Raw genomic sequence first — 25271 nt, forward strand, 5'->3', positions numbered from 1 at the left:
AATTATTTTTAAATTGTCCGTTGCTTTACAATTTATAGATTATTCTGTAGATTATTCTAATCATTTCAGTAATACCTACCATATAAAAATTACTTTGCGGGGCTTCCCTGGTGGCGCAGTGGTTGAGAGTCCACCTGCCGATGCAGGGGACACGGGTTCGTGCCCTGGTTTGGGAGGAGCCCACATGCCACAGGGCGGCTGGGACCGTGGGCCATGGCCACTGAGCCTGCGCATCTGGAGCCTGTGCTCCACAACGGGAGAGGCCACAACAGTGAGAGGCCCGTGTACCGCAAAAAAAAAAAAAATTACTTTGCATATGTGTTGAATAAAAGTGGAAGAAAGAGATGGAATATACCTTTACTCACAGTATGACACACTAGCTAATGTGGACCAACTCTTAACTGAGAACAATTTAAGTTTATATGTATCAGTAGAGAAAGACAAGGCTAAAATCTGAAAAAGGAAACAAATATTTTGTGACCCATCATTTAGGGCAACTTTTTACCTAAGACTCTCTATTTTGGGAAAGGTAGCTAAAAGAATGAGAAGATATGCATGGATTCTATCAGCCTCTTGGAGACAGAGAGACAGGTTTTGGAGTCCAGGGTCCACCACGGAAGGGGTGGCTTGTTAAACCTCCAATTGTTTCATTTGGCTCCCTGAAGGGGAGGATAAGCAGGAATGAAAAAACTAGAAATGTATTAGCCTTCACATGCACTGAAGTCCAAAGTCATGTTGTTTTAAACACATTAACTGCATTATACTCATCCAGGGATGATAGTGTACCTATTTTCATTCCATAAGCAAAGGTAAATATTCTTGGAAGGACTTAGTGAGACTACGTATAACTTTTTTTTTGTATAAATGTCTATCATTCAATCAAAATTACCAAGCACTTGAGGAAACAAGGTGATAGGACTGAAAGCCAGAAGAAAATGAGATAACAGAAACACAACCACAGAGGATGCTGACAATGATCATATAAGACAAAATAAAAAATGCTTAAATGTTCACAAAGATAAAGTTATTTAGCAGAGACCTGAAATCTATGAAAAAGAATCAAATGTTAATTCTAGGAGTGAAAAATGCATTAATTAAGTTTAAGAATTCAACAGGCCAGTCTAGCAGCTAGTTAAAGGCAAAGAGGATTAAGGAATTGAGGATGTATCAGGAGAAAACACCCAGGGGGGATGAACTATGCATAACTATGCATTATGCATAACTATGCATAGTGAATAGGAAAACTAAAAGAGGGCTTAATAAATCTATGGATGAATAGATTATGAAAATGTAGTATATATATCATAATATTATATATAATGGATATATATAATGAAATATTATTCAGCCATAAAGAGGAAATCCTGCCATTTACAACAACATGGATGAAACAGGAGAGCATTATACTAAGTAAAAAAAGCCAGACATAGAAAAACAAATACTGCATTATCTTGCTTATATGTGAAGTGTAAGAAAGTCAAATTCACAGAACCAGAGAGTAGAATTGTGGTTGCTGGGGGCCATGGGTGGGAATGAAGGGAATGGGGAGTGTTGGCCAAAGGCACAAACTTTCAGTTATAAGATGAATAATTTCTGGGGATCTATCAAGCTGGTTATAATTAAAAATGAATGTACAACATGGTGATTAGCTATTAATATCTACTGTATTGTACACTTGAAACTTGCTAAGAGGGTAGACCTGAAGTGTTTTTACCAAACACACAAAAATGCTAACTCTGTGAGGTGATAAGTTAATTAACTTGTGGTAATCATTTCACAATGTATATTAAGTTATTACATTGTACACCTTCAAAAATCATGTGGTACAACCTCAATTACAACCATTACAATTATACAACCATTATTTGTCAATAATACCTCTGTAAGTCTGGAAAAAACTAAGTATGAAAAAAATAATAAACCTAAAATCAATAAAAAAAAGAAATCTACAGGAACCTATGGTTCAAACCTATACTTAGAACCTAGTCTAGTGTACATGTTAGTAAGATAAAGGCTAAGAATATTCCAAAATTAGGGAAATTCAAAAAAACATAGATTCAAGAAGTGCTACGAAGAAAATCAATCCTTAAGCACATCATGGTAGAACTGCTGAAAATCCAAACAAAAACTCAAAGGCATTTTCAGCAACGCCAAATACAGGTAATTCATCAGCAAGAAACCTATGATGAAGGAAGGACTAAGGGGTAAAATCAAGCAAAAGAAAAACAAGATAAGATTAACTGAGAATGTATATTTAAGTGAGAAAATATAAAGAAATATTGGCTGTGCACAGCAATGTCTTGTATTTAAAATTTTATTAAAGTACATAAGGAGTGCAACTTCCACTCTGAATACAGAAAACTGCAAGAGAATATCACTCTCAAACTACAAGTGAGCAACAACCAGATAAAATACAAAAATATAATTTTGGGGAATTGGTCAAAGCTGAAGTTACAAGGCTCTTGTCACTCCTCTGAATTTCAAGGAATGACAAGCTCTTCTGGAGAGAAGAGGCATAGCAATTGTAGGCAGGGCTCAGACAGAAATAATAATAAACACCAAAACAAAAAATATTCTAAAGGAAAACTGTAGGGTAGGGCTGGACACCAGTTCCCATAGCAGCAAGCCCTACACATAAAGGGAGTGTGTATTATTTCAGAAACTCTTGTACATGGGCCTCCTCTAGATTTTTAATAGAAAGACTGTGGGCAGAGGAGAAGACTGAAGTCTCCTTACGCTGCCAGAACGCCACAGGGGATGATCCGGTGCCACTGGAGAAAGTCATGTAGATAGCTCTTCTAACCCTCATGATGGACCAGCAGCTGATTTTCTCAGACACAGGCCTGCAGGGATATATGTTTACAGAAAAACCCATCTGCATCTAGGGAAGGGTTGGGAAAAACCACTTTCATGCTCCCAAGGGCAAGGCAAAGATCCTTGGCATCCCAAGGCTTCTGGGGAAGTACAGATGCCAAATCCTCTGCCCTTGCAGGAGAGGCAAGAAAAACAGTCCTGGAATGCCTCGCCAAAACAAGACAGTGCTCGGCTATCACTGAGAAAAGAGGAGATAACTTTCTCCTGCACAAGACCTACATTAGATACAAGGTGGAGGTCAGCTGCCATGGGTGGGGCAGGGGCAGGAACACTGAGAAGGCCCATCCCCCGAGGCCAAACACACCTGCCATTCAAAGACCAGTGACAGAGCAGGAGAGCCCAAAACTCCCTACATCGAATGTAATGTAAGCAAAAGCAATAGCATCAATAATACCAAGTACACAGCTGCAGCATCTACCTCTGGGGAAGAGACAAGAGCAGAGAGACAGACCACTCTGTGATTCAAGAACCCAGGAACAAAGTGAAACATGAGGGAAACACAGACAGAAACACTAAGTTCTCAGAACCTCAGGACTAACAGGAAGCACACACAGTGATGGCTTGTTGCTGAACGAATGTGAAGTCTGTGGGATTGGAAGAAAATGATAACAGCAAAACACAAGTCTATCTCAACCACCCAGCATATTAACCTAACTCTCCATAATAACGGACTGATAAAGAAGCAGGTATACCCATTTCTGGTCGTAAATAATATGTATCTCAATCTCGCTTCTTAATTTTATGTCTGGAAATTTTATTTATTTATTATATCCGAGACGAAAAATTCCTTTAACACTCTCTCCAATAAACTAGTTATGGATAAGGAATGATTCTACTGGACTGGAAAATATGTCAGTTGAGCATTCAAAATAAAATGCACAGAGAAAGTTTCTAAAAATCAAATACAATAGAGCATCTAAGACCTGTGGGATAGAATAAAAAACTTTACATACAGTATTTTATTTATAGAGGGAGAAGAGAGAAAATGGCCAAGGAGTTATTTGAAGAGAGAATGGCCCCCAAATTCCAAAATAAAGGAATACAAAACACACAAAGAAGTTCAGGTAAGTGCAACAAGATAAATACAAAATGAAAGAAAAATTAAGAAAAAAATTAAAGTCAATTTGCTGATAAACAAATGTAAATAACATCTTGATGGCAAAAGAAAAATAACAGCTCATATAGAGGATACAAGAATTTAAACAAATTTATTTTCAGAAACTACACAAGTCACAGAAAGTGGAGAAATATCTTTATAATTCTAAAAGAAAAGTATTTCAAACAGGATTTCTATACCAAGCAAAAATATGCTAATGGGTCAAGAAAAAAATAGAAGACAATAGCAGAAGGTATGAAGATGATTCATATACTGAGTTGAAGACAGGAATTTTGAAGTTTTAAGCAGCTATTATGAATATTATGATGGATTAAAGGAATATGACCTTAGTAAACAGTTGGGAATTGCTATAAATGGAAATGATTTAAAAATAACACAGATTTTAGAAAAGAAAAGTACAATAATCAAAATGAGAAATTCACCGTTTGTTGTTAGTAGCGGGTTGGGTAGGATAGAAGAAATGATCAGTCAAGTTGAAGGTCTATCAGTGAAAATGCTTTGGTCTCAAGGTATAGAGAAAAAAGATTGAAGAAAGATTACCAACAAGAGTCTAACATAACTAGAGTTGTAGACACAGAAAGAGAAGACAGATTGGGGCAGAATAAGGTATTTGAATGACAAGGATTATTTTTTTCCAGTTTGATTATACAAACATACACTTAGATATCCACACATTTCAGCAGACACTAACCAGGATAAATATCAAGAAAATAACATCATAGTAAAACTACTGAAAAATACAAGGAAAAATTGAAAACAGCCAGAGAACAAAAGAATTATTATACACAGAGCAACACTAAAATGAATGACATCTAACTTCAAAGATCCCACTAAAGCCACAGGTAAAGCAATGATATCACTAAAGTGCCAAAAGAAATGTTTCAACACAAAATCCAGGAAATTTTTTTCTTTTTTTTTTTCTTTTTTTTTTTTTTTTTTTTTTACAATGAAGAGGAAATACTTTTACAGTTAAATAAAAGCTGAGGATTGTAGCCACAAGACCTGTACTGGAAGAAATGCTAAAGAATGCTCTTTAGGCAAAAAGATAATGACATCAGATAAAAACTCAGTATCAGAAATGGCAAACAAGTGGGAAAATACACAATATTTTTCAATTTGTTTCTTGAAGGCAAATGACAATTTAAGAATACCACTGAAAATATGCAGAAGAAAAATATAGGAAAACAGAACAAAGTAAAGAGGGTTCAAAATATAAAGTATGAAATAAGAACAAAAAAGAAAATGGGATTTTAGAATCAAGGGTGAAGTGGAAGACAGAATATTAAGTCTAAATGTTGAAATTTTGAAGATGGCTAATGTAAAGTCTAAAAAAAAATACCAAAAATGATTAAAATATATATGTAATTAAAGTCAGTAGACTATAAATTAATGAAATAGAAGAGTCAAGAAACAGACCTACATATATATGATCATTAATTTTCAACAAAAGTGTCAAAGCACTTCAATGGGTTAATAATAATATATTCAACAAACTGTGCTGGAAGAATTTGATAATCATTACATTATTTACATATTATATATATATCCTTACTAACACTGAAACAGGAGGGAAGGGGGCGGGGCACAACCTTTGAAAGATTGACGTAATGACATAACCCAAGGACATGACAAACTGAGTAGAGTCAAATGGGTCCAAGATAGTGGACAAGTCAACTTCCACTAGACCCTGAGCCTCAGTATACACTCACTGTAACACAACAGCAAGCTAAATGACACACCCACAGGCACCATGACAAGTTCCAAGACGGACCATAAGGATCAAAAAGTGGGTGGTGGCCCAATTCCTGGAAATCCCCGCCCCTTCCCAAAATAGCTGGAATACTCCTCCCACTCATTAGCCTATGAAATTACCCACCCCTATAAAAGCTGACAACCCCATACCCTGGTGCCTTTCTCACCTTCTGAGATGGCCCACACTCTGTCTGTGGAGTGTGTTTCTCCCAAGGCCTTTCTCACCTTCTGGGATGGCCCACACTCTGTCTGTGGGGTGTGTTTCTCCCTAAATAAATCCACTTCTTACCTATCACTTTGTCTCTCACTGAATTCTTTCTGCGATGAGACATCAAGAACCTGAGCTTCATTAAATCCTGAAACCAGGTGTGTGATTCAGTTGGAAGACTATGGGTTTTGGCCGGGTTCGAGTCCCAGCACAGGGGTTCAAGTCCCAATCTGAGGAGCTCGGTTTCAACACTATATGCCAAAATGACAAAAAAATTACATTGAAATGGATCAATCTAAATCTAAGAGCTTAACCTGTAAAATCTTCTAGAAGAAATTATAGGAAAATTTCTTATTTACCTTGGGATAGGTAAAAGATTCCTTAGATAGGATACCAAAATCATAAACTGTGAATGAAATGGATGAATTAGACTTCTTCCCTACTCAAAAGACATTCTTAGCAAAATACAAAGTAAAGCTACAGACCAGTGGAAAATACTTGCAAGACTTTTACTTGATAAAGGAATTGTATTCAGGATATATATATATACATTAAACATATATATATATTTAGGTAATAAGAAAAATAACCTATTAGAAATAAAAATTGACAGGGGAAACACACATGAAAAATTGCTCAGCATAAAGTTATGAGGGAAATGTAAACTAAAACTACAATAAGATGTCACAACATACCTACTAGAAGGCCTAAAGCTAAAGATCTGCATATCTGTTGTGATTGGTTTGTTATGATTTCAAGTCCACTTGTTTATGGATTAAGTGAAGTTGTTTGATCTAAGGGTGAGTATGTTTACATCGGGGAGGCTGAGTCAGGATCATGTCAGCAAAACTGTCGTGCTGAGTGCTTACTGAGATGAACATACGGAGGAATGACTACTAACGTGATGGACATGTGAACTTTAAATACCAAGGTGTTTATGAGGACTTAATGACAGTGTTTGACCTGGGCGAGGCTACTCTTTGCTGACCTAAATAGCTCTCCAAAGACCTTGAGACATTAGCTCCTGCCTTCGCAAGGCTACTCTTTGCCAACTGTGGTGAAAACTGTGCACTGGTCCCAAGAACAAGATCATCTTGCCTGCCTGCACCAGTGCCTTGGTTCCACTAGAATCATGCTCTAGCAATGAGGGGCTTTCTGTTTGCTCAGGCAGCTGGACATCAGCTATTGAATGGCTAAGCTGTCTCTTCTGAGAATGAGCTTGTAGAAAGGTACACCTCAGCTAACTTTGGACTTTGTACCTTTCATCTCACCTTTGCCTGGAATAATAGTCTGATTAATCCATCATTGGTTTGGAGTGTTATGTCTTTATGGGCTTAGTAAGAGACATTATCCTGTACGCTATTGACTGTGAAATATTATAAACTATAATTCGCACAATGAACCTGTGGGAAATATAATATGGGCAAAAGACAATCTCAGTCTGTGCATAATTTGTCCCAAAGCAAAATGATTGGTGTAGTTGGCAACCCAACTCAGAGTAATAATAATTAATATTGGTTGGTGCTGTAGGATGTACCATACTCCATGTCAAATTTGAAAAACAGTTCATAAATTACACTAAATTCATGACCAACTAAAATCTGGTGAAGACCATATGACTGACTGACAAACTTTAAACTTAATGAAATATTTACCATCTATGCCATCCTACTGAAATTCTAAATAGCTCGTGAATAGACAAATTGTGCTGTTATAGTTGGGATACTAATGCTGGCCACAATACTCATCTTAATACTGCTCTACCATATTACAAATGATTTGGAACACTTTACTAAGGGTCTCTATGATAAAACACTTTAAACGCTATTGTGAAAGACAGGAGGATAATAATTAATTTGCTTCTCTAATTAACCCTGCCAAAGCACTTAAGGGGTGTTTTAGGGATAGATTGGATTATGTATTAACTTCTGAGGACCCCTGGAGACCTACTGAAGACTTAGTCTCAACAAAACTTACCATATTCCAGATGTTGGCCTGATCACCCAACCCAGTAAGTTATAGCCTATGTTGTGAAGAGCAAATAAGAAATTCCAGAGGTGTTATTAGGAGCCATTAGTGACACAGATGCAGACAGAAAGGAAAGGCCCCAAAGTTAATTTCCAGAGCAGGAAGAAACCCAGGCCCTTTTGCTCCTAAAGGCACCAATTCACACCCTGAAGATGATGATTATTATAACCTTTTGACCCTAATAACTTTAACCTACTAGAAGCTAAGTCCCCAAGAATAGATAAAACTACAACAAATGATAATATGGAACCAGAGTGACTGAACAGAGAACCTATACAAGAAATGACAGAAATTAGAACGGAATTCCAACAAACTGATTTGGACAGAGAAACCCAGAGGTATTAGATTTACATTTCAAAAGTAGGACAAAACCTGATCCTCACAGGCACAGAGATTATGCTACTCAGACCCATTACCAGTGATGCTGAGTTTAATCAACATCTTAGAGTATTTGGAGAAAATTATATTTAGTCATGTATCTGCTAAAAAAGTATCGAAATCTTTCATCAAATAAAATTATAAAGCCAAATGATTTCACTGGTAAATTCACTTAAGTATTTAAGAATTGTATCAATCTTTCACAATTATACACATAAATAAATTAGAACAAAATTAAGTAGTATCAATCTTAATGCATATTGTAAAATTGAAACGTTAGTAGAATAAGTCAATTAGTTGGTTGAAAACCAGTGATGTTAGATTTACTAAGATGTGCTTTAGAAATCGTGACCATAGAATGATATGCTAAATGCCACCTGCTAACCCTACAAGTATATCTCACAATTTATTTGACCACAAAACAGTTGAAAGAACCTTTGGATCCAACCAGTAGTTGCAATCAGAGGCAATTAATGATCCATAAATCAGAGGCAATTAATGATCCATAAAAAGGGATCAATCTTCATGTGTAGCTTACCTTACTGATTGTTTCAGAACAGTAGCCCAGATTGAACAAATTAAAATAGTACAAAGTACTACATGAAAAGGTTTCATATATACAGATTTAAAAACCTTACAGAAACAAGAAAAGCAATCTCATATTAAGAAGGTCTTCCAACTCCAGAAAAAAAGTGCAGTCCTTTTTCTTGATTCCCCTAAAATACTAAAGATTATAATACATGATTCTCAGCAAGTTATAAACTAGCATGGTTGTAAACTAGCATGAAATTTATAGAGTAACTTGCTAATCCTTGTAAATTATCTCACATATTCTTATTCACCTTTATACTAAAATTTTTTATATAGAGTAATATAACATATTTCTGAATTTCATATTTTACTTACATATAATGAATACTTAATAATAAACATGGACCTAATTGTCCCATATGAGACTTAGACTACTATTAGTTGTGTATTTGCGTTCTTTATCATATTTTACAATCGAATTGTTGTAACAAATACCTATTTTAGAAATCCTGATTTTTAGATCCCCCAAAGTTAGAATGTACGTATGATAATTTTAAACCTTTCTGGAATTTCTAACTTGGTCATGAGGGTAAACAACCAATATAATTACAACAGTTCTGTACCCATACAACCATTCTGTTTTTCACTTTCAGTATAGTATTCAATAAATTACATGAGAATTCAACATTTTATTATAAAATAGTCTTTGTGTTAGATGATTTTGCCCAACTGTAGGCTAATTTAAGGATTCTGAACATGTTTAAGGTCAACTAAGCTAAGCTATGATGATCAGTAGGTTAGGTATATTAAATGCATTTTCAATTTACAACTTTTCAGTTCACAATGGACTTATTGGACGTAACCCTATTGTAAGTGGAGGAAGATCAGTATATATTTACTAGTTCATTAATTTAGCTGTAACATCTTCTATTAATTAGTTTTTTCAACAAAATGTTATAGACACCTTTGCAACAATTTTGTTTTCTGAACCTATGTTTTGCTCAGTCCACGAAATAGCATTAGTGTAACTATTTACAGCTATTCTACAAACATGTTTTGAGTAGTCTATTGTAGGAATCAACGTTGCCATTTTGAATTGTTGTTGGTAAGAAAAATGTCATTTTATTTCCAAATCTATAAATTCTACTTCTGAAAGTCACTACAAAAACTAATGGTGGGAATGTAAGTTGATACAACCACTATGGAGAACAGTATGGAGGTTCCTTAAAAAACTAAAAATAGAACTACCATATGACCCAGCAATCCCACTACTAGGCATATACCCTGAGAAAACCGTAATTCAAAAAGAGACATGTACCAAAATGTTCATTGCAGCTCTATTCACAATAGCCCGGAGCTGGAAACAACCTAAGTGTCCATCATCGGATGAATGGATAAAGAAGATGTGGCACATATATACAATGGAATATTACTCAGCCATAAAAAGAAACGAAACTGAGCTATTTGTAATGAGGTGGATAGACCTAGAGTCTGTCATACAGAGTGAAGTAAGTCAGAAAGAGAAAGACAAATACCGTATGCTAACACATATATATGGAATTTAAGAAAAAAAAATGTCATGAAGAACCTAGGGGTAAAACAGGAATGAAGACACAGACCTACTTGAGAATGGACTTGAGGATATGGGGAGGGGGAAGGGTAAGCTGTGACAAAGTGAAAGAGAGACATGGACATATATACAGTACCAAACGTAAGGTAGATAGATAGTGGGAAACAGCCGCATAGCACAGGGAGATCAGCTAGGTGCTTTGTGACTGCCTGGAGGGGTGGGATAGGGAGGGTGGGAGGGAGGGAGACGCAAGAGGGAAGGGATATGGGAACAGATGTATATGTATGACTGATTCACTTTGTTATAAAGCAGAAACTAATTAAAAAAAAAAACCTAGTTAGAAAAAAAAATTTGGATATAGACAGGTCAAGTTTGACATACCTGTTGAGCACTCATGTGGAGATGTCAGAAAGATATCACTGATAACATATAATGATATATATGTTAATGAGGTGAGATCATATACACTATTCAGTTCTGTAATATCGTAGGAGTACTTTTCCTAACTTTCAGTGTTCTTTGAGAATATTATTTTTAAACTTCAAAAAAAAAAAAAGAGGAAGAAGTACTTTCTACTTTATGAGACTTACCCCGATATCAAAACCGAAGAGATTACACAAAAAATGTATATAAAATTAACATTCAACATGAACATAGTCATAAATATTCTGAAGTATTAGGAAATCAACTCCAGTGATATGAAAATGGTAGTATGCCATGACCAAGTGTCATGAATTTTAATGATTTCATCAAACATATTGGACAAAATACACACCAAATAGAGCTGGAAATTGGTAGTATGCATGATCAGCTGGTCTGTAGCATGCACTAGCCTTAAGGATGCCTGAAAACTTGGCCCCTAGTCAGATATTCCTCACCATACTAACTCAGTGAGTCTACTGGATCCACTTACATGAGACTCTGGCCAAATTTACTGTTAACAAACTGAACAGCTGTAACTCACTGTTGAGATTCATTGACTGAGTAATCTTTAACTTACACATAACCTGAAATTAATGAGATGGAGCTGAAGGTTTCCCAGGTGGAAAGGTTTGCTTTAATTAAGGTTGCTTGAACCCACAGAGCCCTATTTCTTGCACGCAGGGTGGGGATGCTGATTAATGTGTCTGAGAGTCACCAGCCCTGCAGAACTTGACTATATATGCTATGCTGCCTACCTCATTTCCTTCTTTAGAGTAAGCTTGCTACTGGCCATTTGTGTTTTGTGAATTTGATTTTCAATTTAAAACAAAAACTGCCGATCCTGGCCAAGCAGATTAGGCATTACAGTAAGACTGCAGGATTCTCTACTGATTGATCGTATTATTCCTGTATACCACAGAACCTTATTAGGAAGCTATACTAGAAAATGTTTTAAAAAATCATTCGTATTCTTATCAAACACTCTAAAGAGTCTAGGAAGCAACCATACAAAACGTGTTAATTTGATAGAGAGAACAATTTCAAAATGACTTAAGATATTAAATAAGTTTTGAATAAACAGATTTGCTATGCTTATAAGTATTTCTTTAAATCCCAGTTAAATACTGAGCTTGATATCCTGAGTGATTTGGACAATTTATTCTAAGTTTTTTTTATAGAAAAATATTGCAAGTAACTAAGTCAACTTCATAAAAGAAAACAAAAGTGAGAAGTTTCACCCTATCATATGTAAGTGCAATGTACAGGGCCATAATGGTTTCAAAATACTGTTAAAGCAAGAAAAAATAAAACAGCAGTTAGAAATGGATATATGTATTTTTATATTCAATTATAAATTTTATAATTTATAGCATTTATTAAGTTATAAAGTTGTTAGATAAGCAAAGAAGAAAAACAAGGGGATTGTGGAATAGTGTGGGGAAAACTGGCTCAGTATGTGGAATTAAACTTCTCTTATCACTTCAAATTGTCTTGTTCTTGTGTCTACATAAATTAGAAAAAATAGAAATCACAACTATACAGTTTGTTTATGTAAATGTTTTATATTAACTTTCCATATTTGAAGATGTAATTTCTCAGGGATTATAAACATTTCTTTTTAAACGGTTGTATCACTTTTTCTAAATGTGTCCATTAGCAAGTAACATTGTTTTATATCCACTTTTATGCAATTAAGAAAAACACAAAGGAGACAGAAGAAGATGGCGGAGGAGTAAGACGCGGAGATCACCTTCCTCCCCACAAATACATCAGAAATACATCTACACGTGGAACAACTCCTACAGAACACCTACTGAACGCTGACAGAAGACCTCAGACCCCCCAAAAGGCAAGAAACTCCCCACGTACCTGGGTAGGGCAAAAGAAAAAAGAAAAAACAGAGACAAAAAGATAGGGCCGGGACCTGCACCAGTGGGAGGGAGCCGTGAAGGAGGAAAGGTTTCCACACACTAGGAGCCCCTTCACGGGCGGAGACTGCGGGTGGCAGAGGGGGAAGCTTTGGAGCCGCGGAGGAGACCGCAGCCACAGGGGTGTGGAGGGCAAAGCGGAGAGATTCCCGCACAGAGGATCGGTGCCGACCCGCACTCACCAGCCCGAGAGGCTTGTCTGCTCACCTGCCGGGGTGGGCGGGGCTGGGAGCTGAGGCTCGGGCTTCAGAGGTCAGAGCGCAGGGAGAGGACTGGGGTTGGCGGCGTGAACACAGCCTGAAGGGGTTAGTGCGCCACAGCTAGCCGGGAGGGAGTCCGGGAAAAGTCTGGAGCTGCCGAAGAGGCAAGAGACTTTTTCTTCCCTCTTTGTTTCCTGGTGCAAAGGAGAGGGGATTCAGAGCGCCGCTTAAAGGAGCTGCAGAGACGGGCGCGAGCCGCAGCTAAAAGCGCGGACCCCAGAGACGGGCATGAGACGCTAAGGCTGCTGCTGCCGCCACCAAGAAGCCTGTGTGCGAGCACAGGTCACTATCCCCACCTTCCCTTCCGGGGAGCCTGTGCAGCCCGCCACTGCCGGGGTCCCGGGATCCAGGGACACCTTCCCCGGGAGAACGCACGGCCCGCCTCGTGCTGGTGCAACGTCATGCCGGCCTCTGCCGCCGCAGGCTCGCCCCGCATCCGTGCCCCTCCCTCCCCCGGTCTGAGTGAGCCAGAGCCCCCGAAGCGGCTGCTCCTTTAACCCCGTCCTGTCTCGGCAGGAACAGACGCCCGCAGGCAACCTACATGCAGAGGCGGGGCCAAATCCAAAGCTGAGCCCCGGGAGCTGTGCGAACAAAGAAGAGAAAGGAAAATCTCTCCCAGCAGCCTCAGAAGCAGCGGATTAAAGCTCCACAATCAACTTGATGTACCCTGCTGCATCTGTGGAATACCTGAGTAGACAACGAATCATCCCAAATTGAGGAGGTGGACTTTGAGAACAAGGTATATTATTTTTTCCCCTTCTCCTCTTTTTGTGAGTGTGTATATGTATGCTTCTGTGTGAGATTTTGTCTGAATAGCTTTACTTTCACCATTTGTCCTAGGGTTCTGTCCATCATTTTTTTCTTTTACTTAAAATTTTTTTTCTTAATAATTATTTTTTATTTTACTAACGTTATTTTTTATTTATTTTCCTTCCTTCCTTCCTTTATACTTTTTCTCCCTTTTATTCTGAGCTGTATGGATGAAAGATTCTTGGTGCTCCAGCCAGCAGTGAGTGCTGTGCCTCTGTGGTGGGAGAGCCAACTTCAGGACACTGGTCCACAAGAGACCTCCCAGCTCCATATAGTATCAAATGGCGAAAATCTCCCAGAGATCTCCATCTCAACACCAACACCCAGCTTCATTCAACGACCAGCAAGCTACAGTGCTGGACACCCCATAACAAAAAACTAGCAAGACAGGAACACAGCACCATCCATTAGCAGAGAGGCTGCCTAAGATTATAATAAGGCCACAGACACCCCAAAACACACCACCAGACGTGGACTTGCCCACCAGAAAGACAAGATCCAGCCTCAACCACCAGAACACAGGCACTACTCTCCTCCACCAGGAAGCCTACACAACCCAATGAACCAACCTTAGCCACTGGAGACAGACACCAAAACAATGGGAACTACGAACCTGCAGCCTGAAGAAACGAGACCACAAACACACAAAGATAAGCAAAATGAGAAGACAGAGAAACACACAGCAGATGAAGGGGCAAGATAAAAACCCACCAGACCTAACAAATGAAGAAGAAATAGGCAGTCTACCTGAAAAAGAATTCAGAATAATGATAGTAAAGATGATCCAAAATCTTGGAAATAGAATAGACAAAATGCAAGAAACATTTAACAAGGACCTAGAAGACCTAAAGAGGAAACGGGCAATGATGAACAACACAAAAAATGAAATTAAAAATACTCTAGATGGGATCAATAGCAGAATAACTGAGGCAGAAGAACGGATAAGTGAGGTGGAAGATAAAATAGTGGAAATAACTGAAGCAGAGCAAAATAAAGAAAAAAGAATGAAAAGAACTGAGGACAGTCTCAGATACCTCTGGGACATTAAACGCACTAACATTAGAATTATAGGGGCCCCAGAAGAAGAAGAGAAAAAGCAAGGGGCTGAGAAAATATTTGAAGAGATTATAGTTGAAAACTTCCCGAATATGGGAAAGGAAATAGTCAATCAAGTCCAGGAAGCACAGAGAGTCCGATACAGGATAAATCCAAGGAGAAACACGCAAGACACATATTAATCAAACTATCAAAAGCTAAATACAAAGAAAACATATTAAAAGCAGCAAGGGAAAAACAACGAATAACACACAAGGGAATCCCCATAAGGTTAACAGCTGATCTTTCAGCAGAAGCTCTGCAAGCCAGAAAGGAGTGGCAGGACATACTTAAAGTGGTAAAGGAGAAACACCTACAACCAAGATTACTCTACCCAGCAAGGATCTCATTCAGATTTGATGGAGAAATTAAAACCTTTACAGACAAGCAAAAGCTGAGAGAGTTCAGCACCACCAAACCAGCTTTACAAAAAATGCTAAAGGAACTTCTCTAGGCAAGAAACACAACAGAAGGAAAAGACCTACAATACAAACGCAAAACAATTAAGAAAATGGGAATAGGAACATACATATCCATAATTACCTTAAATGTAAATGGATTAAATGCTCCCACCAAAAGACACAGATGGGCTGAATGGATACAAAAACAAGACCCATATATATGCTGTCCACAAGAGACCCACTTCAGACCTAGGGACACATACAGACTGAAAGTGAGGGGATGGAAAAAGATATTCCATGCAAATGGAAATCAGAAGAAAGCTGGAGTAGCAATTCTCATATCAGACAAAATAGACTTTAAAACAAAGACTATTAGAAGAGACAAAGAAGGACACTACATAATGATCAAGGGATCGATCCAAGAAGAAGATATAACAATTGTAAATATTTAGGCACCCAACATAGGAGCACCTCAATTCATAAGGCAAATACTAACAGCCATAAAAGGGGAAATCGACAGTAACACAATCATAGTAGGGAACTTTAACACCCCACTTTCACCAATGGACAGATCATCCAAAATGAAAATAAATAAGGAAACAAGCTTTAAATGATACATTAAACAAGATGAAATTAATTGATATTTATAGGACATTCCATCCAAAAACAACAGAATACACACTTTTCTCAAGTGCTCATGGAACATTCTCCAGTACATATCATATCTTGGGTCACAAATCTAGCCTTGCTAAATTTAAGAAAACTGAAATCATATCAAGTAACTTTTCCGACCACAATGCTGAGACTAGATATCAATTTCAGGAAAATATCTGTAAAAAATACAAACACATGGAGGCTAAACAATACCTTACTTAATAAGGAAGTGATCACTGAAGAAATCAAAGAGGAAATAAAAAAATACCTATAAACAAATGACAATGGAGAAATGACGACCCAAAACCTATGGGATGCATCAAAAGCAGTTCTAAGAGGGAAGTTTATAGCAATACAATCCTAACAAGGAACAGGAAACATCTCAAATAAACAACCTAACCTTGCAACTAAAGCAATTAGAGAAAGAACACAAAAACCCCAAAGTTAGCAGAAGGAAAGAAACCATAAAGATCAGATAAGAAATAAATGAAAAAGAAATGAAGGAAATGATAGCAAAGATCAATCAAACCAAAAGCTGGTTCTTTGAGAAGATAAACAAAATTGATAAACCATTAGCCAGACTCATCAAGAAAAAAAGGGAGAAGACTCAAATCAGTAGAATTAGAAATGAAAAATAAGTAACAACTGACACTGCAGAAATACAAAGGATCATGAGAGATTACTACAAGCAACTCTATGCCAATAAAATGGACAACCTGGAAGAAATGGACAAATTCTTAGAAATGCACAACATGCTGAGACAAAACCAGGAAGAAATAGAAAATATGAACAGACCAATCACAAGCACTGAAATTGAAACTGTGATTAAAAATCTTCCAACAAACAAAAGCCCAGGACCAGATGGATTCACAGGTGAATTCTATCAAACATTTAGAGAAGAGCTAACACCTATCCTTCTCAAACTCTTCCAAGGGAAGAACACACTCAAACTCATTCTACGAGGCCACCATCACCCTGATACCAAAACCAGACAAAGATGTCACAAAGAAAGAAAACTACAGGCCAATATCACTGATGAACATAGATGCAAAAATCCTCAACAAAATACTAGCAAACAGAATCCAACAGCATATTAAAAGGATCATACACCATGATCAAGTGGGGTTTATTCCAGGAATGCAAGGATTCTTCAATATATGCAAATCAATCAACGTGATACACCATATTAAAAAATTGGAGAAAAACCGTATGATCATCTGAATAGATGCAGAGGAAGCTTAACAAAATTCAACACCCTTTTATGATAAAAACCCTGCAGAAAGTAGGCATAGAGGGAACTTTCCTCAACATAATAAAGGCCATATATGACAAATCCACAGCCAACATCATCCTCAATGGTGAAAAACTGAAACCATTCCCACTAAGATCAGGAACATGACAAGGTTGCCCACTCTCACCACTCTTATTCAATATAGTTTTGGAAGTTTTAGCCACAGCAATCAGAGAAGAAATACTAGGAATCCAAATTGGAAAACAAGAAGTAAAGCGGTCACTGTTTGCAGATGACATGATACTATACATAGAGAATCCTAAAGATGCTACCAGAAAACTACTAGAGCTAATCAATGAATTTGGTAAAGTAGCAGGATACAAAATTAATGCACAGAAATCTCTGGCATTCTTATACACTAGTGAGGAAAAATCTGAAAGTGAAATTAAGAAAACACTCCCATTTACCATTGCAACAAAAAGAATAAAATATCTAGGAATTAACCTACCTAAGGAGACAAAAGACCTGTATGCAGAAAATTATAAGACACTGATGAAAGAAATTAAAGATGATACAAAGAGATGGAGAGATATACCATGTTCTTGGATTGGAAGAATCAACATTGTGAAAATGACTCTATTACCCAAAGCAATCTATAGATTCAATGCAATCCCTATCAAACTACCACTGGCATTTTTCACAGAACTAGAACAAAAACATCCACAATTTTTATGGAAACACAAAAGACCCCGAATAGCCAAAGCAATCTTGAGAGCGAAAAATGGAGCTAGAGGAATCAGGCTCTCTGACTTAAAAGCTACAGTATACTACAGGATACAGTATACTAGTATACTATACTACAAAGCTACAGTAATCAAGACAGTATGGTACTGGCACAAAAACAGAAATATAGATCAATGAAACAGGATAGAAAGCCCAGAGATAAACCCACACACATATGGTCACCTTATCTTTGATAAAGGAGGCAAGAATATACAGTGGAGAAAAGACCGCCTCTTCAATAAGTGTTGCTGGGAAAACTGGACAGCTACATGTAAAAGTATGAGATTAGAACACTCCCTGACACCATACACAAAAATAAACTCAAAATGGATTTAAAGCCTAAATGTAAGGCCAGACACTATCAAACTCTTAGAGGAAAATGTAGGCAGAACACTCTATGACATAAATCACAGCAAGATCCTTTTTGACCCACTACTAGACTATGTGTTTTCCTTCACTCTCCCTTAGTTACTCTCCCACTCAGTATCAAAATGTTTGAAGAAACCAAGAAAGCAGCCATGAATTGTATCAGTGTGGATACTTTGGAAAATTAATGTTCTTCTTTACTAAGACAAATGCTAATGATAACTAAGATATATTGACATATACTTTGCAAAGTTTATTTCATAGCAATGTGCACTTCACAAATGATTCATGCCAAATAACCTCATATGTGTAAATTTTATTATAGAATTATTTTATAGCTGAAAAACCAGGGTTCAGCCAGGTTTGGTTAATTTTGAAAGGTCACTTTGCAAGTAAGTGAGAGAGCTATAGACCACAGCTAGTTTCATTTTATAAAAATGCAAAGATACTTATATTTATAATTAGTTTAATAATTTGACATATTGCTATTACAAATTCATAAGTCAACAATTTTTCAGGGTGTTTTATGGGAAGGGTGCTCTGATTTAGAAGTTTTACTAAATTCCCATCTTGTCCATTTCCATTTGGAAGCATTACTATTCCCATATTTATTACTCTTTCCCAAAGCAAATTTGGATCTTCAAGCACTTAAGCATTTTCCTGTGACTAAAATGTGAATGGGATAGGTTATCCATTTCAATTTAAAGTCTCATGTGTTTACATTGCCCACTATGTATACGAGATTTGTGAAAGTAGAGAGTTTTGCAGTTAGCATCTGTAAAAACAAGACACTAAAAATATCTAATGTACATTTTTAAATACTGTGAAGCATGAAATGGTTATTTCAGCATCATCAGTAAAGATGATATAAAATTTTACAAATTGTTTTAGTCTTTAAATATTATATGAATTAAATTCATAAGCTTTTTTTTCCCTTTGGATCTTTATATCTCTTTAATTTCACTTGGTTTATTAAGAGTCAACATGTTACCACATCTGCAATGATGGTTTTCTTTGTATTTTCTAATTTTATGAAATCTCTCAGGCCTCTTCCAGGAATCTTATCATCCCTGTAACTTATACATTTCATCTTGAAATCCCCCTAGTTTTCATTGTATCACCAAAGACTTTTGTACCTTCTTATGCTTTTTAAATGCTGTTCCCAATTTTTCATGTATATGAATATACTCTGTCCTATAAATTCAGACCTAAGTTTTGTTCTTGAATCCCAATATATGTGTTACGTATTAAACTTACGATTTGATTGGGTATGATTTTATTTAAGCTTTATTTACATTCAGAGTATGTGTAATTATTATACTCAATAATAACTTTGGTTCAAATTTACTCTATCACTACTTAAAATATGTCCATTTTATCATACGCACCAAACATTGACCAGAGAATGGTAATCTACAATAGAGACCAACATGAAAATTCTAGAATGGAAAAATATATCATCTGAAATTATGCACACTTTCATTGAGTTTAATAACACATTAAAAATGCAGAAGACAGGAATACTGAACTGGAAAGAAAGTCATCTGGGAATATCTAAACATAAGCAGCCTAAAATTTTAAAAATAGAGATTGAGAAAAAAATTAGAACCACGTGGGCCACAATGAAACAATCTTTCATGCATGTAAATAAATAGAGGCCCTAAGGGAAGGAGAAAAGAACCGCTATGGTAGGAGATAATGACCAAAACACTTCTGAAACTGATAAAAGAAACAAATCCCCAAATTCAAAGGTCTACGAGCATCCCAGGCAGAATGAAAAGAAAAAAAAATCATAGTGAGACTGTTGAAAACCAAAGACAAGATATGAGCTCAAAGAGAAACCAAGAAAATACATATTAGCCTCAAAGGAGCAACAGTTAAACTGAGATCGGACTTGTGAAAATTAAGTTGGATCCAGAAAACAAGGCTACCCTAAGTTCCTGAAACACACTCTTGCAGTCCAGACATGAAATCATGGTGACTTTCAAGTTGATATTTGGAAAGATGAAAAAGGAGACAATATGGAATAGATTTTAGATGTATAGTAGACAGGACTTGATGGATTACATGTCAGAGAAAAAGTAAAGAGTGAAGTAAACTCATATACAGTTAGGTTTTTCCTTTGTTGTTGTTTTAATCAAACTGCTGACTCCAAATATAGATATGGGTAAGCATGGGGTACAGTGTGTGGGAGAAATGGTCGACTATGCCATTCTATTAAATGGTCAACTATTATACTGTGTTGAGACGTGTATTAGATATCTAAGTAAAGAGATATGTAGATATATTCTTTCAGCAGCCAGGAAAAATTGTGAGAGGATTATATTTAAATATGATAGTCAGGGTGATCTCACTGAAATGATGTTTTGGTAGACTCAATACTTTACTTCTCTGTAATAGAATTATACGTTCATGCTTCTGCCTTGCAATGTCCGAGTGCTTTCTACTGTGGAGAAAGTAAATTTTCCTGCCACATTGCTGCTGGCACTGCCATGTGATTTGTTTTGGTTACTGTATCATATAGTCTTATGCAATTCCACTAAGATATAAATGTGGTTACATGGTTTAGTTTGTCTTCTTGATATCTGTCCTGAGAAGAATATGCCTTAGGTAGCTGCTTGTGTTATAACAACAAATAGAAGTGGAATGGACCTGACCCAACCCGCAGCCTGGATCTACGCTTAGCCGAATATCATCAATATTATGCAAGCTCTAAACTCCCAGATCACATACTCATCAACACAAATGTTTGCTTTATAAATCTGAGGAAACTAAGGTCATTTTCAATGAAAGTTTAGTTGACTTACAATATTCTATTAGTTTTAGATGTGCAATATAGTGATTTGATGTTTTTATCCAAAAAAATAAGATTAAGAGAGACACTGGTACTGGAACTAGGGTGTGGGCTGTTCTACCACAAAATATGTGCCATTGGCTTTGGGACGGGGCACTGAGAAGTGAGGTAATCCTTATAAGAGGATATAAAGTAGCAGCACACAGGGTGGTGGTGTAATTCACACCTGTGGTAGCCTAGCAGTGATAACATGCACTGTGGCACAAGGCAGGTTTGAGGCAAAATGTTAAAAGCAGTTGTTGTCTGCTTGATAGCTGTACTTACAAAGGCAACAGAAAAAAAAGTGGACTCAGAGAAGAACTGGTACTTGAAGAATACTGTAGGTGAATAAGGAGATCCCAGAAATTCTAGGACTTTTGAGTTAGAAAATGAACTCTCATCAACAGAAACTATACCCATTAAATCATGAACTCAGGGAGAAGACCCAATTCAGATGTCTGCCCTTACATCATAGTCTTAAGACAGAAATCATATCAAGGTCATTGTCATTAAGACTGATAAGATACCCTTTCAATTTGACCTACTGGGTCCTAGAAGACTACAGACATTGTCCCATGAAGCCCTTTATACCATCAAATTTTTACTTGAATCTAGAGAGAGAACAATAAATCGTGGGTATAACTTTGGGCACATAAAATGAAATAGAATCCCATGAATAGGATACCTCCAGGTTTTTAAGTTATATCGGCCTGTATTAAAGGACACTGACACTATCCAAGACACTGAAAGGCTTCCACTACTCTCTTCAGAGACGGCCAATGAGGAGGATGAAAAAATGGAGGGCAGCCAAACAGAAAAAGTGCCAAATGAATGAACAGACTGTGGGAAACTACATTCAGGGAGCAAAACACAGATGTAATCAAGGATAGAGAGACCTCAGAGACTTCGGGCCCGGTACAAGAGGACATCACAAACCTGGTCCAGTGGGATTTCAGAATCACGGTGAACTAGTGGCTTCTAAGTGCCTGCCCTTCTTTGCATTGCTGAATGGGAGTATTTATGCAGTTATCCCATCTCTGTTTCACTATGATATGTTGGTTTTGGGGAGAGAACTTAGTAGTGCTTGATTTCCTATGTTTCTGGGTCAAGAGGATTCACTTCTGGACTTGGGAAAGATCACTGAGAATTTCATAAAGATACTGAGATTGATTGTAATGCAGCTAAAACATAACCATTTTAAACCACATTAGAGTCGTGGGGCCATGTCATGAAAATATCTGAGAACAGGATGCCAGACATAAGAAACATCAAGTACCCAGGCCCCGACATAAGTGATAGGATCAAAACCAAATGGAAACTAAGTCTTGAAAGGGAAGACTGCAGGAGTTTTACTTTGTATGTGTGTATATGTACGTATTTACTTTTGTGGGACACGGTGGTTTCAGAAATTTGCTTTTGTACACAGCCAGTTTGAGTTGCTGGTTAGATACCCATGCAAGATATTAAGGGGGCTATTTGGCATGTTAAGTTTGGAATCTAGGGGAGATAACAAGATGTAAGTGTATGTTTGGGAGTTATTTGTCTTCAGATACTATTTGAAACCATAAGACAGCATATGATCAATGGATAAAGAATTGACATGGTTGAAAAGGACTGAATGCTGAGGCATTCCAAGGCCAAATAAGATATGAAAAGAAAAATGCAAAGTAGTTTGAAATCAAGCATAGTGATATAGGAGGAAGATAAAGATACTAACGTGCAACAGACAATAATTGGAGAGAATGTTGTAAAGTAAAGAAGGTAATCAACTGAATCAAACGTCTTGTATGCCGGATAAGATGAATGATGAGAAACTCGCCATTGGATTTAGTAACACAGAAGTCATTTTTCAGGGACTGCCATACTGGTAAATTTTGGCAAAAATCAGTTTCAGTAGGGTGGTAAGGGAGGAAAACGTGACTGGGGTGATGGTTTGGTAAACAAAGGATAAAGGGGGCAAGGAAACCAAAGGTATAAGATAGAATGTAATTATAGTTACCTACCATCAAATTTAATCCAGCTAAGAAGTAAAGATGAGAAGGTGGTTGGAACAGAGAAATACTGGTATGATCATTGGAATTTAGGTCTTGTTAAAGTTGTGGTTTGTTTCTGTAAATATGATGACATTAATAAGATAGAAAGTGATAAAGAGTAGGATAGTTAAGAAGGAGACATGATACTAAATGTAATGTCATATCCTGGAGGGGTTCAGGAAGAAAAAAAGACAGGTATTACATGAAAACTAAAGAAATATGAATAATGTATAGACTATTTAAGAATTTATCAATACCAGCTTATTAATTGTAATAAATATGCTACACAAATGTGAGATGTTAATCATATATGAAACAGGGTTTAGGATATATAGCAGCTCTGTACTATATCTTAAACTATTATCAATCTCAAACAATTATAAACTATAAAAATAATTAAAAAGTGGGATACTGAAACTAGGTATTGATTTTTCAGTTATTGGTAATAATGTCATAGTAATAAGACCATGAGAGTAAGTGGCTAAAACAGAATGGAGGAGAACTTCAGAGTTTAGACTGTCAAGGAGCTGGGAGGTCAGTGACTTAGAGGACAAAGAAATAACCAAAATATTGCACAAGTAGTTTTAGATTGAGTGGCAATGAAATAGGAGCTAATTTTTCCCAAGAAATGAGAGGGATCCATGTTGTCCTTAGGTGGCAGCAAGTAGGGTGGAATGTAGGGTGATCCCAATGGATAAAATGAAGGGACAGGTGAGAGGTGATGAAGTGCTGGAGAAAGTTCTGGAAGCAGCAGTATACAGTAGGAGAAAACTTACTCCATCTCCCAGCCTAATCTAGGAGGGATGAGGGAGAGAAAACCTCACCATTTGAGAGGGTTGAAAAAGCAATTGTGTAATCAGAAGAGAGCAAAGGTTTAGAGCAAGTGGTGAAGAACAGAGCTTGAGGATATAGAGATTTTTCAGAATACTAAGGTAAAAACGGCAGATTGAAAATATTCCAGGAGTTGGGACAGACGGGAAAAATGGTTAGAAAAGTTTTCAGAGCTGTTTAAATCCTGGCACTGAATGATAATTGAGATGTCCTGGGCTTCTTGTGATGACTGGAATAAACCGGGGAAAAGAGCGTTATAAATTGAGTCTTGATTTTCCTAGAGCAAATACATATAGTGAGGATGTCAGCGTCGACAGAAAGGGGTGTTTGGGAATTTTTCAGAAGCACTAAAGTATAGGACTCACTCTACACTGCTGATGGTTGTTTTCAGGGCGGTGATTTAAGGGCCGTTTTATTAACACATAAGGTTTTGCCTTGTCCTCTGTGATTGGTGGGGCCAGACATAAATACGAAGCTAGAGGAAGCAGGAGTACCCAGTGAATCCCTGGGTCCACGATTATGGTGTTTAAAGCATATGCAGCTGAATGAGGTGTTCCTTGTGATATAGTTGAAGTAGAAGAGAATCCAGGACCAAATCTCAGACTATGCTAACAATTAGATGCGAACATGAAGAAGTACAAGATACTGACCCAAGATAAAGACAGAATAGTGTAAATATTAAAGAAGTCTATTCAGTGGTTAGGAAGATTTACATTAATGATATGGCACACACAAAAGTTAAACCGAGAAGAAATCTTGAAATAATCTCAAGGTATTAGGCTTCTTACCAGAAAACCAAATACTGCCAAACTGTTTATCACTATGTTTTATAAATCAATGTAATATTTTACCTTTCTCTTCCACAGCACTAATTTTATCATGAACTGATTAGTATATTTCTAGACAGTTAACATTATAATTGAGGGCTCTGTTACATGAATCAATTTTTTTTTTTTTTTTTGCAGTACACGGGCCTTTCACTGTTGTGGCCTCTCCCGTTTCGGAGCACAGGCTCTGGACGCGCAGGCCCAGTGGCCATGGCTCACGGGCCCAGCCGCTCCACGGCATGTGGGATCTTCCCGGACCGGGGCACGAACCCGTGTCCCCTGCATCGGCAGGCGGACTGTCAACCACTGCGCCACCAGGGGAGCCCACATGAATCAAT

General features: G+C 37.2%; 1 long non-coding RNA gene across 1 annotated transcript in view; it reads left to right on the forward strand.

The window, feature by feature from the left end:
* LOC308608224 overlaps positions 1 to 12765 on the forward strand; it is a 511187-nt gene extending 498422 nt beyond the window's left edge. Inside the window, exon 4 of the long non-coding RNA XR_014014110.1 lies at positions 12578 to 12765. This is a non-coding gene — a long non-coding RNA (uncharacterized lncRNA). The remainder of the gene's footprint in view (positions 1 to 12577) is intronic.
* The last annotated feature ends 12506 nt before the right edge of the window (positions 12766 to 25271 follow it).

This window comes from Mesoplodon bidens, assembly GCF_964165515.1.
Source record: "Mesoplodon bidens genome assembly, chromosome: 20".
Lineage (NCBI taxonomy): Eukaryota > Metazoa > Chordata > Mammalia > Artiodactyla > Ziphiidae > Mesoplodon > Mesoplodon bidens.